The sequence below is a fragment of the Eumetopias jubatus genome, unplaced genomic scaffold, assembly GCF_037043125.1.
Source record: "Eumetopias jubatus isolate StellerSeaLion01/CBP00866 unplaced genomic scaffold, mEumJub1_p1.0 scaffold_6, whole genome shotgun sequence".
In the NCBI taxonomy this organism is placed as follows: Eukaryota; Metazoa; Chordata; class Mammalia; order Carnivora; family Otariidae; genus Eumetopias; species Eumetopias jubatus.
Window position 1 is genome coordinate 17,649,682 of NW_028274812.1, and position 19,075 is coordinate 17,668,756.

The 19,075-nt window shown below is 39.7% G+C and overlaps 1 protein-coding gene across 1 annotated transcript in view; it reads right to left on the reverse strand.

Annotated features, from left to right (window-relative positions):
• Positions 1-19,075, reverse strand: part of UST (uronyl 2-sulfotransferase) — a 300,379-nt gene that overhangs the window by 122,942 nt on the left and 158,362 nt on the right. The gene's annotated exons all lie outside the window — the stretch shown is intronic.

Here is a 19,075-nt window from a genome sequence, read left to right on the forward strand (position 1 = left end):
CAGCTGCACCATTTTATATTTCCACCAGCAATTCATGAGAGTTCCAATTTCTCCACATCCTTGCCAACACTTGTTATTGCCCATTTTTTTTAATAGCCATCCTAATGGATGTGAAGTGGTATCTCATTGTTTTGATTTGCATTTCCCTGATGACTAATGACGTTGAGCATATTTCATGTACTTATTGGACATTTGTATATTTTTTTTGGAGAAATGTCTGTTCAAATCTTTTGCCCATTTTAAAACTGGGTTATTTGTCTCTTTATTATTGAGTTTTAAAAGTGCTATATTTATTCTGGATTTGTGAATATATGATCTGCAAATATTTTTTCCCATTCTATGCATTTTCTTTTCATTTTCTTGACTGTGTCCTTTGAAGTACAAAAGTGTTTAATTTTGATGAAGTTTAACTTATCTAATTTTTCTTCAGTGTGTTATGTTTTTGGTATTACATCTAAGAAACCATTGCCTAACCCATGAATGTTTTCTCCTAAGAGTTTTATAGTTTTAGTTTTAGTGGAAACATTTAGGTCTGATTCATTTTGAGTTAATTTTGTGTATGATGTGAGCTAGTGATCTAACTTCATTCTTTTGCATGTGAATAACCATTTGTCTTAGCACCATTTATTGAAGACTATTCTTAGTCCATTTAATTGTGTGGCACCCTGTTGAAAATCCACTAACCATAAATGTATGAGTTTATTTCTCTCAATTCTACCCTACTGAGCTATGTGTTTATTCTTATGCCAGTACCACAGAGTCTTGATTACTTGTGCTTTGTTGTAAGTTTTGAAATTGAAAAGGGTGAATTTTTCCAAACTTTGTTCCTTTTCAAGATTGTTTTGGCTATTCTGGATTCCTTGCATCCCACATGAATTTTAGAACCAGGCTGTCAATTTCTGTAAAAAAAAAAGACAGTTGAAATTTTGATAGGGATTGTGCTGAAACTGTAGATCAGTCTGGGGACTAGTGCTATCTTAATAATGTTAAGTTTTCTAATCCATGAACATGGGATGTCTTCCCACTTATTTAGTTCTCATTTCATTTGTTTCACAATCTTTTGTAGTTTTCAGTATACAAGCCTCACTCCTTTTACTCTTTCCGATGCTATTTTAAATGGAATTGTTCTCTTAATTTCATTTTTGGATTGATAGTTCACTGAAAGAACCATTTTATTTTTGTATATCAATCCTATGTTCTTCAGTCTTGCTGAACTCACTTATTAGCTCTTAATAGCTTTTTTGTGTGGATTCTTTAGGAATTTCTATATACAAGATCATGTCATCTGCAGAGATAGTTTTACTTCTTCCTTCCCAATATGGATGCCCTTTCTCTCTTTTTCTTTTCTAATTGTCCAGTTTATAATGATTTTGATAGACTAAGAAGCCATTATGAAAAGCATCTGATTAAATATTTATATCCCCAATAAAGAAAGTATTTCCATCTCGAATGCTCAGCATTGAGTAACAATTGACAAAAGATCATCAAGAGTCCTTCATTCAGAACATACCCTATAACAGAAGGCCTTAAAAAGGCCCAAAGCTATAGCACAATATAAGCATAAATATACCCCTAACTTGCCTACTGTATGCAATATGAATTTTGCCTTTGTAATTACAGGTTTACTTATTTTTCTGAAATATTTTATACGCAGAGTAGGACATCATAAATTTGGAACTTAAAGGCTACTTGCCATTCGAGTCAAACATAATATCTGTATCACTCACTTAGCAACTATATCATGTACCATTTTGATATAATTTTCCAGTATATATATATTTTTTAATGAGCAATACCTTGATTTTTTTTAGGACCAGTCAGTATCTTCTATTGTGTATCCTCATACTGCCTAGAACATGCCATATACCTATATATAGGGCCTCAACAAACATTGATTGGTTGGCTGCAATGAGGGATTTAATGTGGTGTTTAACAGCAATTAACACAATGATTCTGCTAAAATATGAGACCAGGAGAATCTTCAAATACAGCTGATCTTTCTAACCAAATGCTAATAAAAGGCATAAAAAGGGTAAAAAGATAATCATTATAATAGGTCATTTTACTTCTGGTCTTATCAGTGAGTACCCAAAAAGTGTGATCACTGGCAACAGCTGCAGAAGTTCAGATATTCAGATAAATCATATATGGTCTTCCTCATGAGGTTATGATCCAGGGAGGTTGAAATAGAATAGGATATTAACAGTGTTTATAAGTTGGACTTTCCATAATAACCAGCCTGGGGGATAGACTATAATTGTGACAAAGCTGCCAATATAAACACAAATTTTCATTTCTTTGAAGAAATAAACTGCTTAAGAATTGGGATGAATGCATTTTTCCTTGTCTTCTAACACAGCATAGTACAGCAAGGGAGAATTGTTTGTTACATCTGAATTGCTGACCAAGAAGAGGTTAGTTACCACATATGCAAGTGTTTTATTCCAAGAGTACAGGTGTATCTTAGAAGATTTGAATGAAGAACTGAGGCACTTAGTTACAAACCTTCAGTGAAAACACTTAATGTCTCCTGAAATTTTTTAGTAATTAGCACAATAGCAGGCTTTTCATCTATTTCCTTTTGCTAATAACTAAAGATATTATCTATCTTTCAGTGGTTAGTTAGTTCAAAAGAAATGTTCGTGGGGTGCCAGTTAGTTAAGCATTTGCCTTCAGCTCAGGTCATGATCTCAGGGTCCTGGGATTGAGCCCTGCATCAGGCTCCCTGCTCAGCGGGGAGTCTGCTTCTCCCTCTCCCTCTAACCCTCCCCCTGCTCAGCTAGCTCTCTCTCTCAAATGAATAAATTCAAAAAATCTTAAAAAAGTGTTCATTCCAATTCTTTCATTAGTCTTGCGGGAGGCTACCAAATAACAGTATTTGTTATTTAAGAAGAACACTTTTGTCATGACAAGAAAAAAATGTTTTAACTATGTATGGTGACACAGATTTAACTACACTTACTGCGGTGATCATTTTGCAATGTATACAGATATCAAATCATTATTCTGTATACCTGAAACTAATATAATATTATATGTCAATCAGACCTTGGTTTAAAAAAAAAAAAAGAACACTTACATAAAACCAAAAATCCCTGCATTATTCCCGCAACTGTATCTACAATAACATTTGAAAAGAAAAAAGAGCTTAACATCCCCACTGTGACTCTATTTTTACCATTTCATTAAACACCAATACACAGCTACAGGGTATGAAAATTGAGCTAGAAAATGTGTTTTTGGATAAAGCTGGAATCAGTCTGGTGATTGTTAAAGACACAACATATACCATCACAAACAAACCTTTCTCAAAGTTAGGATGGGGCTTTTAAATCATTTTCTAAAAGTACCTATGTAATTCTCTGGAAACTGGCAAACTTAGGCAGGCTAAATCAATGTGTTGATGTTGGATAAGGTTTTAAAATTAGCAACAGCAACAAGTTGATTCATCTCCGCTTTGGTAGAGCTATAGATCAGCTGCTGAAGGCCTGCTTTAAAATCATTGTCGGTTTTTATTTGAAGTGTTCTTTCTGGAAAAGAGGGGGGGGGAAGGAACTGATTTTTATGAAAGGCTGACCTTGACCCTGTCCTAGGCTCTGTGCCATGTAAGTTTTTAATCCTTGTTACCAATACTGAGTTGAACAGGGTGTCCTGCTTCTAGCTGTGCCTTTCTCTAGGAGGTTAAATTATCAAATAATTTAAGCATCATTAATTGCACCTAAGTGACTCCCCCATGTGGCCCCCTCTTCTCCATAGATGACAGACTCACAGAACAACAGAGTTTGAGGTCTAAAGCAATTTAGAATAACCCACCCACTTCAATCCCCTCCCCACCCCAGCACTACTACTCTCTATCACCCTCACTCCCAGCCCAATTGTGTTTGGCTTGGCTAGAGTTTTCTCTTATGTTGTGTTTTCATCCTCTTGAGTACCCCGTGAGGGAGATATCATGACTATTTTTAGGTGAACAAACCAAAGCTCAGAGAGATCATTTGGCATTTTCAAGGTCGAAAAGTGGCACATAACAACTAAAACACAGCTCACAGCTCTCCTGACCCCTAAGACGATACTCTGATATATTATAACATCAAATGGTGAAAATAATTTTTAGTGTGACTTCTGTGAGACTATTTCCTCTTTTATGTCTTGAACGTGTCCAACTCCATTAAATGTTATTTTGTCAACAGTCAATGATCACAACCGGTAAAATTGGCCATTACTCATTCATTACCCAAGTCTCTGGAATGCTCAGGTGGAACAGAAAGGAGTCAGGCAGGCTCTTTCTCCTTCCAGAGGACGCATTTTAGAAGCTAACGTAATCCCAGAATGTCAAAGCAGCTAATGGGTGAAGGAGAGCAAAAAAAAAAAAAAAAAAAAAATGTAGTTTCCCCTTCACTCTTTCCCCCAGTCTACCGTAGGCAATCACAGAGCTTTGGATACCGTGAACCACTTCCACCAGGAAAGGGAAAACCAGGAAGCAATAAGTCATAGTAAAACATACATGAAATCCTAAATACACTTGAAATGTCTATCAAGACAAGCAAATGCCTTCAAATGATAAGCTTAATGACTTTTAAATGCCTCTTAAGGTCAACCTCAACATCCCTGTGCTTTTTTCAACAGATTTTTGACAACTGTCAGGAGAAAACTATATCCCAACTGTAATTGCATACAAAGTTTGAACACTTACTCTTTCTTTGGATGCCCTATAAAGAAGTACACGCTAAAAGTCCTCAACCTCCCCCACTCCCCAAATGATTCTTCATTCTTGGCAACTATGGTTATATGAATGTTATGTCTGTGGTTTCTATTTTATGGCCAATTTGTAAAAGTGAAGGGAGCTCCAAAATAGTTCACTCTATGAATTATATATTTTTATGTTGCCTGCCTTGTAAGTTCTGCAAATGCCACAAATCCCCAGGGGCTGACAGGCTTGTGTGGAACATGCCAAATAAACAGAAGTCTTTCCAAAATCCTGAGCACAACAGTAACTACCACCAGATGACATCCACAATTTCAATCGCTTGTCCCTGGTTTGCAGTGGGAAGGCAGATAAAGAAGACTTTCTAGGTAAAAAGCAAGCTTGGTCTGGACCAAGACTTTTACTGCCTATGATTACAGGACTCTCTGGGGAGTGGTTTTTTTGGAAGAATTAACATCAATCCTGCTTTTTAAGTCTTTGAAAAATGACATTTAATATGGTATGTTATAAGCTGTGATTCCCAAATGGCCGTATATTTGAATTACCTGTGGAACTTTAAAACTAGAGATTTCTGGGCCCCACTCTAAGACTAACTGAAACAGTCTAGGATGAGGGTCAGAAATCCGGCTCTAAAATGCTCCCAGGAACCTCTGCTACCACTAAGGGGCCAAGGTGGGGGAGAGGGTTGCCTGCGTGAATGCTGGAGGGGAGCTGGGTGAAAGCATGTCTTGTCTTCCTTGGGTCTCCCTGGAGTGCCGATGGCCTCCAACCCAGAGTTAAAAGTCATAATTAGCCTGGCAAATACTCTCCCACTACAGTAATGCCTATTCACCGGGATGGTTAGAGAGCAGGTGTGCTGGTTAACTGAATGCGTAGGTTAACTGAAATGTATACTAAACATCTTCAAAGCATTAGACCTAATTTGGTACTAATATTATGTTGAAGGTGAAATGGCTTTCTTTGAGGAACAAAACTTCACCTTGTGATCTTACAGACCCTCTCTCCCATGGTTACTCATACCAATGTGGGGACACTGCTGCTCCTCACTGTCCTGAGGATTTTGAGCAGCAGTTCAAAGCCATTTGGTGAGTCCTCATTTTAAAGTTTCCTAGGACACTGTGGTGCTAGGAGTCAGCCATGTCACACCTTCCTCATCCATAAAAGTGGAGGGTTGGGTTGGAAGCCAATAAATGATCCTCTCTTCTTAAACTGCGATTCATTTTAACCTAGAATGCTATTAAGATATAACCTGGAAATGCCTTAAAAACCAAAACTAGATTTTAATATTTTTCCTTGTCAAATATATTCATAAAAGAAATAGGGGAAAAAAACATTTCTAGTAATTTGTGCTGATAACGTGGATTCTAGGTCCAGGGTGTACGCAGTTCTCTTTTGGAAGCTTTGACATATCTGTCCATGTCCCACTCTTGTTTGGGCTGGTCATGTAATAAATCTTCTTTTATGTTCTTCTTATGCTTCTCTTCCTTTCCACAGTTTTAATCACTTCCAGCTCTCCGTTTATTTTAAGACCATCAACACCACAGCCTACATGGGGCTTCAACCTTCCAGCCCTGCTTTCCAGAACTTGGTAGCCCTTGTTGCTGACTTCTGCCCTTCAAGCCACGCTAGGTCCCCTGACAAATGCATCTCCATTTGATAAGCACCATCAACTCTCCAGACCCTGGGCTAATTTCCCCCATTCTAGAGGAAGAAACACATAGGACTCATTTAAGAACTTGGGGTGCCTGGGTGGCACAGTTGGTTAAGCATCAACTCTTGATTTCGGCTCAGGTCCTGATCTTAGGGTCCTGGAACAGAGCCCCATGGTGGGCTCCCTGCTCAGCAGGGAGTCTGCCTGAGGATCCTCTCTATGTCTACCCTCCCCCCCACTATCTCTCAAATAAATAAATAAATAAATAAATAAATCTTAAAAATAAAAACCCTCTAGTTCCCTCATTGCCAAACCTCTTGAATAGAAAGTTCTTTCTAAGAGGCGGAGCAAGATGGCGGAGGAGGAGGAGACCTGGATTTCGTCTGGTCTCAGGAATTCAGCTGAATAGGGATCAAACCATTCTGAACACCTACGAACTCAACAGGAGACCGAAGAAAAGAATAGCAACAACTCTCTGAACAGAAAAGTGACCACTTTCTAGAAGGTAGGACGTGCGGAGAAGTGAATCCGAGGCGGTATTCGGGAGGATAGACGGCGGGGGAGGGGGGCCTCCGCCGGCCGCTTCTGGCAAGTGCTAGAGCCGCGGAGCACAAAATCGGACCTTTTAGAGTCGGCTCCGCTGAGGGACGTCACTCCAGTGGCTAAGCGGGGGGTGGAACCCTCCCGGGACAGTGTGGTCTCAGGACCCTCGGGGTCACAGAAGGACCGGGGGTGCCTGAGTGTGGCAGAGCTCCCAGGTATCGGAGCGGGGAAGCCGGCTGCAGAGACGGAGCCAAGGCGCGGGCTCTCAGCTTGGGGTGGCCATAAACTGTGATCCGCGGCCCAGTGGGGCCATTGCTCCTCCAGCAGGGACCCAACAAGCGGCAGAGCCGGGGAGACTCCCCTTCCTCCCCCGGGAGGAGCGGCGCGGGAGCGCACTGCAGGGATCTGCTGGGTTTGGAGACTCCACACAGGGCTGGGTGCCAGAGATAGAAACGCTCGGTCACAGGCCGGGTGAGCACGGAGTGCGGCCGGAGACCGGGGACACGGGAGTGACTGCTTTTCTCTGGGGGTGCACTGAGGGGCGGGGCCCCAAGTTCTCGGCTCCTCCGGGTGGAGATTGGGAGGCCACCATTTTCACCCTGGTCCTCTAAAGCTGTACGGAGAGCTTGCAGAGAACAAAAGCTCCCGAGAGCAAACCCCAGCAGCTTGCTTAGCCCGGACCGACAAGGGTGGGGCAATTCCGCCTCCGGCAAAGACATTTGGGAACCACGGCAACAGGCCCCTCCCCAGAAGATCAGCACAAACAGCCAGCAAGCCAAGACCAAGTTTACCGATCAAGGAGAAGGGGAGAACTCCAGCGCTAGGGGAATACTGCACATAGAATTCATGGCTTTTTTTTACCATGATTCATTAGTTTTTCAAAGTTAATTTTTTAACTTTTAAATTTTTCTTTTTCCCTTTTTCAACCAACATCTTATCAATCCCTTTTTTTAAAAAAACGTTTTTTATTTTTCATTTTTAGAGTCATATTTTATCCCTTCATAGTAGTTACCCTTATTTTTGGCATATATATATAAGTTGTTCTCTCTTTAAAATTTTGAGATACAGTTTCTTCTAACAGATCAAAATATACCCTAAATCACTAGTGTATGGCTTTGTTCTAGTCTCCTGCCTAATCACATTCTCTCCCTTTTTTCTTTTTTTTTAAATCTTCTTCTTTCTTTTTTCAAACAACTTCTTATCAATTCCTCTTATAAAATCTTTTATAATTTTCATCTTTACAGTCATCTTCCATCCCTTCATTGTATCAACCCTTATTTTCTACATATATAAGTCTTTCTTCCTTTAAAATTTTAGGAGGCACTTTTTTCTAACAGACCAAAATATGCCCAAAAGCTAGTGTGTGGCACTGATCTATGCACTAGGCTGATCATATTTGATCATATTCTGTTTTTTTTTTGTATTGTTCTGTTTTTGTTTTTATCTTTTTGTTTTTTTTTTCTTTCTTTTCTCTTTCTTTTTTCTTTCTTTCCCTTTCTTTTCCCCTGGTTTCAGGTCTTTTCTGATTTGTATAGAGTATATTTGCTGGGGACGTAGTTAACTGTTAGCATTTTGTTCTCTCATTCAGCTATTCTCCTCTGGACAAAATGACAAGACGAAAAGAATCACCTCAGCAAAAAGAATAAGAGATAGTACCGTCAGCCAGGGACCTACTCAATACGGACATTAGTATGATGTCAGACCTAGAGTTCAGAATCATGACTTTAAAGATACTAGCTGGGCTTGAAAAAAGCATGGAAGTTATTAGAGAAACGCTTTCTGGAGAAATAAAAGAACTAAAATCTAACCAAGTTGAAATCAAAAAGGCTATTAATGAGGTGCAATAAAAAATGGGGGCACTAACTGCTAGGATAAATGAGGCAGAAGACAGAATCAGCGATATAGAAGACCAAATGATGGAAAATAAAGAGGCTGAGAAAAAGAGAGAGAAACAACTACAGGATCACGAGGGCAGAATTCGAGAGATAAGTAATACGATAAGACGAAACAACATTAGAACAATTGGAATCCCAGAAGAAGAAGAAGAAAGAGAGAGAGGGGCAGAAGGTATACTGGAGCAAATAATAGCAGAGAACTTCCCTAATGTGAGGAAGGAAACAGGCATCAAAATCCAGGAGGCACAGAGAACCCCTCTCAAAATCAATAAAAATAGGTCAACGCCCCGACATCTAATAGTAAAACTTACAATTCTCAGAGACAAAGAGAAAATCCTGAAAGCAGCTTGGGAGAAGAGATATGTAACCTACAATGGTAGAAATATTAGATTGGCAAGAGACCTATCCACAGAGACCTGGCAGGCCAGAAAGGACTGGCATGATATCTTCAGAGCACTAAATGAGAAAAATATGCAGCCAAGAATATTATATCCAGCTAGGCTCTCATTGAAAATTGAAGGAGAGATAAAAAGCTTCCAGGACAAACAAAAACTAAAGGAATTGGCAAACACAAAACCAGCCCTCCAAAAAATATTGAAAGCGGTCCTCTAAGCAAAGAGAGAGCCTAAAAGCAGCATAGATCAGAAAGGAACAGAGACAATATACAGTAACAGTCACCTTACAGGCAATACAATGGCACTAAATTCATACCTTTCAATAGTTACCCTGAATGTAAATGGGCTAAATGCCCTTGACTGGGGCATTTAGACACAGGCTATCAGATTGGATTAAAAAACAAGACCCATCAATATGCTGCCTGCAAGAGACTCATTTTAGACCCAAAGACACCCCGATATTGAAAGTGAGGGGGTGGAAAACCATTTACCATGCTAATGGACACCAAAAGAAAGCTGGGGTGGCAATCCTTATATCAGACAAATTAGATTTTAAAACAAAGACTGTAATAAGAGATGAGGAAGGACACTATATCCTACTTAAAGGGTCTATCCAACAAGAAGATCTAACAATTGTAAATATCTATGCCCCTAACATGGGAGCAGCCAATTATATAAGGCAATTAATAACAAAAGCGAAGAAACACATTGACAACAATACAATAATAGTGGGGGACTTTAACACCCCCCTGACTGAAATGGACAGATCATCTAAGCAAAAGATCAACAAGGAAATAAAGACTTTAAATGACACACTGGACCAAATGGACTTCACAGACATATTCAGAACATTCCATCGCAAAGCAACAGAATACACGTTCTTCTCTAGTGCCCATGGAACATTCTCCAGAATAGATCACATCCTAGGTCACAAATCAGGTCTCAACCGGTACCAAAAGATTGGGATTATTCCCTGCATATTTTCAGACCACAATGCTTTGAAACTGGAACTCAATCACAAGAGGAAAGTTGGAAAGAACTCAAATACATGGAGGCTAAAGGGCATCCTACTAAAGAATGAATGGGTCAACCAGGAAATTAAAGAAGAATTAAAAAAATTCATGGAAACCAATGAAAATGAAAACACAACTGTTCAAAATCTTTGGGATACAGCAAAGGCAGTCCTGAGAGGAAAGTATATAGCAATACAAGCCTTTCTCAAGAAACAAGAAAGGTCTCAAATACACAACCTAACCCTACACCTAAAGGAGCTGGAGAAAGAACAGCAAAGAAAGCCTAAACCAAGCAGGAGAAGAGAAATAATAAAGATCAGAGCAGAAATTAATGAAATAGAAACCAAAAGAACGGGAGAACAGATCAACGAAACTAGGAGCTGGTTCTTTGAAAGAATTAACAAGATTGATAAACCCCTGGCCAGACTTATCAAAAAGAAAAGAGAAATGACCCAAATCCACAAAATCATGAATGAAAGAGGAGAGATCACAACCAACACCAAAGAAATACAAACAATTATAAGAACATATTATAAGCAACTCTATGCCAGCAAATTAGATAACCTGGAAGAAATGGGTGCATTCCTAGAGATGTATCAACTACCAAAATTGAACCAGGAAGAAATAGAAAACCTGAACAGCCTATAGCCACTAAGGAAATTGAAGCAGTCATCAAAAATCTCCCAAGAAACAAAAGCCCAGGGCCAGATGGCTTCCCAGGGGAATTCTATCAGACATTTAAAGAAGAATTAATACCTATTCTCCTGAAACTGTTCCAAAAAATAGAAATGGAAGGAAAACTTCCAAACTCATTTTATGAGGCCAGCATTACCTTGATCCCAAAACCAGACAAAGACCCCATCAAAAAGGAGAATTACAGACCAATATCCTTGATGAACATGGATGCAAAAATTCTCACCAAAATACTAGCCAATAGGATCCAACAGTACATTAAAAGGATTATTCACCATGACCAAGTGGGATTAATCCCTGGGCTGCAAGGCTGGTTCAACATCCACAAATCAATCAATGTGATACAATACATTAACAAAAGAAAGAACAAGAATCATATGATCCTCTCAATAGATGCAGAAAAAGCATTTGACAAAGTACAGCATCCTTTCTTGATCAAAACTCTTCAGAGTATAGGGATAGAGGGTACAAACCTCAATATCATAAAAGCCATCTATGAAAAACCTACAGCGAATATCATTCTCAATGGGGAAAAGCTCTCCCCCTAAGGTCAGGAATGCGGCAGGGATGTCCACTATCACCACTGCTATTCAACATAGTATTAGAAGTCCTGGCCACAGCAATCAGACAACAAAAAGAAATCAAAGGCATCCAAATCGGCAAAGAGGAAGTCAAACTCTCACTTTTTGCAGATGATATGATACTGTATGTGGAAAACCCAAAGGACTCCACCCCAAAACTGCTAGAACTCATACAGGAATTCAGTAAAGTGACAGGCTATAAAATCAATGCACAGAAATCAGTGGCATTCCTATACACCAACAAGACAGAAGAGAGACAAATCAAGGAGTTGATCCCATTTACAATTGCACCCAAAACTATACGATACCTAGGAATAAATTTAACCAAAGAGGCAAAGGATCTGTACTCAGAAAACTATAAAATACTCATGAAGGAAATTGAAGAAGACACAAAGAAATGGAAAAACGTTCCATGCTCATGGATTGGAAGAACAAACGTGAAGATGTCAATGCTACCTAGAGCAATCTACACATTCAATGCAATCCCCATCAAAATACCATCTACTATTTTCAAAGAAATGGAACAAATAATCCTAAAATTTGTATGGAACCAGAAGAGACCTCGAATAGCCAGAGGAATATTGAAAAAGAAAAGCAAAGCTGGCGGCATCACAATTCCGGACTTCCAGCTCTATTACAAAGCTGTCATCATCAAGACAGTATGGTACTGGCACAACAACAGACACATAGATCAATGGAACAGAATCAAGAGCCCAGAAATGGACCCTCAACTCTATGGTCAACTCATCTTGACAAAGCAGGAAAGAATGTCCAATGGAAAAAAGACAGTCTCTTCAACAAATGGTGTTGGGAAAATTGGACAGCCACATGCAGAAGAATGAAACTGGACCATTTCCTTACACCACACACAAAAATAGACTCCAAATGGTTGAAAGACCTAAATGTGAGACAGGAGTCCATCCAAATCCTAAAGGAGAACACAGGCAGCAACCTCTTCGACCTCAGCCGCAGCAACTTCTTCCTAGAAACATTGCCAAAGGCAAGGGAAGCTAGGGCAAAAATGAACTATTGGGATTTCATCAAGATAAAAAGCTTTTGCACAGCAAAAGAAACAGTCCACAAAACCAAAAGACAACCGAGAGAATGGGAGAAAATATTTGCAAATGATGTATCAGATAAAGGGCTAGTATCCAAAATCTATAAAGAACTTATCAAAGTCAACACCCAAAGAACAAATAATCCAATCAAGAAATGGGCAGAAGACATGAACAGATATTTTTCCAAAGAAGACATCCAAATGGCCAACAGACACATGAAAAAGTGCTCAACATCGCTCGGCCTCAGGGAAATCCAAATCAAAACCTCAATGAGATACCACCTCACACCCGTCAGAATGGCTGAAATTAACAAGTCAGGAAATGACAGATGTTGGCGGGGATGAGGAGAAAGGGGAACCCTCCTACACTGTTGGTGGGAATGCAAGCTGGTACAACCACTCTGGAAAAACAGTATGGAGGTTCCTCAAACAGTTGAAAATAGAGCTACCATATGATCCAGCAATTGCACTACTGGGTATTTACCAAAAAGATACAAATGTAGGGATCTGAAGGGGTACGTGCACCCCAATGTTTACAGCAGCAATGTCCACAATAGCCAAACTGTGGAAAGAGCCAAGATGTCCATCGACAGATGAATGGATAAAGAAGAAGTGGTATATATACACAATGGAATATTATGCAGCCATCAAAAGGAATGAGATCTTGCCATTTGCAACGACGTGGATGGAACTGGAGGGTGTTATGCTGAGTGAAATAAGTCAATCAGAGAAAGACATGTATCCTATGACCTCACTGATATGAGGAATTCTTAATCTCAGGAAACAAACTGAGGGTTGCTGGAGTGGTGGGGGGGTGGGAGGGATGGGGTGGCTGGGTGATAGACATTGGGGAGGGTATGTGCTATGGTGAGCGCTGTGAATTGTGCAAGACTGTTGAATCACAGATCTGTACCTCTGAAACAAATAATGCAACATATGTTAAGAAAAAAGAAAAAGAAGAAGATAGCAGGAGGGGAAGAATGAAGGGGGGGAAATCAGAGGGGGAGACGAACCATGAGAGACGATGGACTCTGAAAAACAAACTGAGGGTTCTAGAGGGGAGGAGTGTGGGGGGATGGGTTAGCCTGGTGATGGGTATTAAAGAGGGCATAGTCTGCATGGAGCACTGGGTGTTATGCACAAACAATGAATCATGGAACACTACATCAAGAACTAGTGATGTAATGTATGGTGATTAACATAACAATAAAAAAGAAAGTTCTTTCTATCCACAACTCTCAAATGGCGTCCGTGTGTCTTCTAATTAATTCATAACCTATCTTCTCCCAGAAGCCTTGCCAAATACGAACCTTATGCTTTCTCCTTTTCCCCTGCTCCCCCTTGAAACAGTCTCATGTCTGATGCTATCTACAGAAAGACAAATAGCTACAAATGCAGTACAAGCCCATCTGTTTTATTTCTGTAATAGATTGGATATTTCATGTGCATAGTGGGAAATTAATAAATATGTATCTATTAATTAGATATACTGTCTGGATAAAAATCTATTAAATGTTGTAATAGAACCAATGCTGTCATATTTGTCATTATTAAGGATGCTCTTTTGGTTTTTCTGTTTCCTAAAACTATAAGGTAAATCTATTAACTTTTCTCAACACTCATATTTTGAAACACTCTTATGCCATATTACATAAGACAAAGTTTGGTGATTTACAGAAAGTTCCCTGGATTGAGAGTCAAAAGTCAAAACTTTGACTTTCCCCTTGGCCAAACTAGTAGAGTGACTTTGAGCAAGTGCCCTTGAACAACTTCTATGGACCAACGTTTCCACAAGTATAAATTAGGGATATCGAATCGAATGATTTCAAGGCTCCTCCCTATTCACGTCCCATGATGTTAAGGCAGGACAGCACAATACTTACAGACATTCAGGGGGTTATCTGAATGGCGTCTTGCACTTCTAAATATTCATTCCATTCTGGTCTATCTAATGTCCTTATCTCCATTATAGGCATCATTATGTTATTTCCAGGAATGTAATACCCTTTATACTATAACGGAATCCTCATACGAAGGAGCAATTTTCACAAGGAGCCAGAAGCAATTTTTGGATGTGATGATTAAACTATCATGGCTGGAACTTTGAAGTATTCTTCAGAAAAAAATGATTTCTAGTTAGATTAAAAACTCAAATTTTCGATGACCTTGGGTGAACGCTATCAATGCCATGGACAAGAAGATGAATACTTTCAAATTTCAAGTTGACAAATGAAAAAAAAACGTATTAAGAAAAGGCAGATTCACTTTTAATTCTGCAACATTCTTGATGCTTCTTTGTCTGGTCAGTATACAAATCACAGGCAAGAAGCAGCCCATATCTGGGTATCTCATTACTATAGGTTGTTAGAGTTTCTAAAGTTCAAACCTCAGCGTGGTCTATAGAAAACTGAGTCCGTGGAATACTCATATGTTTGACAGAAAAGGGGAATGATGTCCACATGCCACATATATGAATTGTGAGCAGAATGTGGAGAATGCATAAGTTTTAGAGGCTAAACCATCCTGAAAGGAATATTTCAAAGTGCAACTTAGTTTTGCTTCTACATGCATATAGAAGTCCTACTGTACGTGTGTTCAGAACTTCTGCCCAATCTTCTAAGAGCCCTTTAAACCCTCTCGATGGCTTTTATAACCAAAATCAAATGGAGAAACCCAATGTGGGTTTGGCACTCCTACTTAACCCTCCTCGTCCTGTGTATATGCCTTATATGTTTTGTTGAGCTCAAAGACACTATAAGTAATATTGCTGTAGTAAATCTGAGCCAATTCCAGCCATTCCCAGCACTTTCTTATATGCTATGTATTCTGTGATCTACAAGTCGCTTAGTAAAACTCAGAAAGAGAGCCGCAGATTTACCAGAAAGAACAAAGAAGGACTTGGTCCTCAAATTAGTTCTAGATCTAGAGTTGTTCCATTTTTAGTATTAATCAATTCAATTGACTTTCAGATTAAGTTTTGGACCAGGAAATGGAATTATGCAGATGCCTTTGGGTAGATAATCTTTCCATCAGACGCACATACTCAGTTTTTAACTCTCCATTCAGATCTAGAACACATTTTGTCTTAATCACATTCTTCTCCAAATAAAACATGCATAGACATTTTAGTTTATACAGACTTTTAAGATTTAAGAGTCTGCTCTAAAGTTAAGTTTTATTTGTTTTTTTAAAAAGATTTTATTTATTTATTTGTCAGAGAGAGAGTGTGCACACACAAGCAGGGGGAGTGGCAGGTACAGGGAGAAGCAGGCTCCCTGCTGAGCAAGGAGCCTGATGTGAGACTCCAACCCAGGACCCCAGGATCATGACCTGAGATGCAGGCAGATGCTTAACCGACTGAGCCACCCAGGCGTCCTACTTTATTTCTTTGTATGTGTTCTTTTTGTCCTATTTTTTAAAATAAGAATTTATACTCCAAGCCCAATCTAAAAACTAATTTGTTATAATGCAATAGAGAAGTGTTAATTATTGATTGTAAGTTTCATAATTTATAGCAGGTATTGCTGGCGTGGGCCAACCAGTCAATTTAGAATGGTCTCCTGTGGATGCTGGGGGCGGGGAGGGGGAGAAGAGTTAATTATTCTCATTATGAATGTCACAAGAGAAAACTGTCCTCACTGTAAATAGTATAAAGGCTGGGGGAAGAGCCATTCTTGGCTGTCAATACCCGCCCCCCCCATCAAAGCACTGTGTAAAGGTTTTTAAAAACCAAAGGCTTAGATTCACTGTTCAGTGTGAACCACATCATTATTTTCCATTTAAAATGTCTGGATCAAATTTTAGTTTGAGTGTGAATTTGTAGCAAGAAACTTATTCTTGGATTCAAATGATCATTGTTTAAATTCCTTGGCTGAGTTGAAGGTTTTTATAACATAGCCCACAATTTAAAACAGTGTGGCAGATTGGTACAGTAACGGCCCCAAATTAGTCCCACCTCCCTCTATGCATGCAAAGTGTAACCTCCTTCCACGTGGACCTTGAGCCTGGCCACACAATTTGCTTTGGTCAATGAGATGTTAGGAAGCACAATGCAGGCAGAGGCTTAAAAAGAGCTTGCACACTGGGTCTGGACCCTGCTTACTTCTGGGAGCCTTTCCTCCACAATGTCAACTTAGGCTAGCCTTCAGGAGCATGAGAGACCCTGCGGAATACTGAAAATTCTGTGACTGAATTCAACAGATAATTCCTGAGCTCTTTACTGAGTGCCCGTCATTTGGTTAGTGGCAAGAAATGAACTGATTATTGTAACGATTTGATTGTCTCCGACTAGACTCAAAATTCCATGACTGTAGAGGCACATCTGCTTTTCCTTACTACTACATCTTCAGTACCCAGCTCACTAAATAGCTGTAAAATGAATGAATACAACAAAGGCTATGACAAGTACCCTATCCCGTATGAACTCACAATCTAACAAGGGAACCAAACACTTGCCTGCTGGGTGTCAGACCCTGTGGCAGTGCCTCACTAGAAATATGAATACAGTAGTAGGAGAAAAGGAAGAAGGGGTGATGAACTTGGCCTAGCAGGCTCAGGGGAAGTTTCACAGAGAACATATTTGAGCTGGGCCTTGCTATCTCCAGAAACTGGGTAGCCTCAAATCAGCCATTCTCCTTTTGCCAAAGTACACCTACCTGATTCTTGTTGGTTGGAATTAATAAGGAACTTTCTAGCCCTCCATGCTTGACTTGGCTATGTAGAGTTGGCTTCTTAGCATTTTTCATATTCCTGAGTGTGTGTGTGTTGCATGTGCGCAATGCGAGGAAAATACACCATGCTAAGTTCATCAGCTCTCTGGGCTAGTGTTGCCTCATGCCCACCAGGCGTAGAGAGACAGGGCAGGAAGACTGATGACCTGCAGCTCTCAGAACAACTAGTTTAAACGTGGCTAAGGACTTTCCAGGTTTGCTTTATATAATATCTCCATACATCAGTGAGGGTGCTCTTGTTTGCAGGTAAGAGAAAACCCAATCCAATTCAAACAATAAGGAAAACATAGTCTCCTACAAATAAATAAATAAAAGAAAATATATTCTCTTTCAAAATAGAAGTTGTTAGGTATGGAGATCTTAGGATTCATTCCATATTTTTGTTTCATCCTGCTCTGCCATTGTTGTATGTCATTATTGTGCTCAGACTAGCATTCCTCATGTTACATGATGGCTGCTGCAATTCCAGCCATTACATGCAGAATGACAGTCCAGGGGGAGAAGAGGCTATCTCTCTTGGATGTTTCCTTTAAGATCTGAAATTCCAGCCACTACATACGGAATGACACAGTCCAGGGGGAGGAGAGGCTATCTTTATTGGATGTTTCCTTTGAGATCTGAAAATATTACCTAAAAGGTCATGAGAAAATTTCCTCTCACTTTTCATTGGTTAGGACCGAGCCAGCAGCCCTCTCTCAACGAACCATTAGCAAACAAAATGAGACTGCCGTTATCAGCTTAAATCACTTAGGAGTTACCCTTGAGCTGAGGATGGGATTACCTTTCCCACTTGGGTACAATTTAAGCAGATTAACAGATTTCTGCTAAAGAGGAGGGACTGTGGGGAAATGGATGTGGGGTAAGCAAGCAATAGGGTCTGCTATGGCAAAGTACTCAGAGGACCCATTGTTCTTGATTCTTCAAAAATCCATTCTTGAAAATCCCATTCCTCAGCTACAGAAGAGGGAATAAGAATGGTAGACACAGAGAACATTGCTAAATCACAAGGATCTACTTGCTGATTGTGTCCCACATATACCTCCACAGCTCCTCCAACCCCTTGGCACAGATTTGCTGATAGCTGGAGAAGGGGACAGATCAAATACATTCCCCTTCTACATAAAACAACATCACCCTGCACGCACTGAAATGAGATGAAGAATTAGCAACAAGGTGAACTTGAGCTGTAAGAGTAACTCCACAAAAGAATCTGGAATTCATAAGGTATTTTTAGCTGGAGATGGTAATAAGACATTTAAATTGCTCTCAGATGAAGAAGTGTCATACTGCCTACATGTTGGAGGCTTTTCACAAGTACATCTTTTTCCTAAATGGATTAATTTTGAATACATGTGGCATGTAGGGGCGCCTGGGTGGCTCAGTCCATTGGGCGTCTGCCTTTGGCTCAGGTCATGATCTCAGGGTCCTAGGTTCCAGCCTGTCGGGCTTCCTGCACAGTGGGGAGCCTACTTGTCCCTCTGCCCATCGCCCCTGTCACGCACTCCCTCGTGCTCTCTCTCAAATAAATTTTTAAAAAATATTAAAAAAAAAGTGTGGTATTAATATAGACCCAATCCACCAGCCTATAGAGGAGTATGTAGGCTGGTTTTTATTTGTTTTCATTAGTGACTTCGTGCCGGGTAAACAGACTCTTCAGAAATTCCCACCAAGATAGATGAAGTATCCCATTTCCTATAGGGAACTATGATCACATTCAGGCTATCACACGCTGCTAAATGAAAGAGATCATTGTTTCCAAAAATATTTTCAAAAAACTGACATGAATATTTGCCATCAGGATTTTACTATAATAAA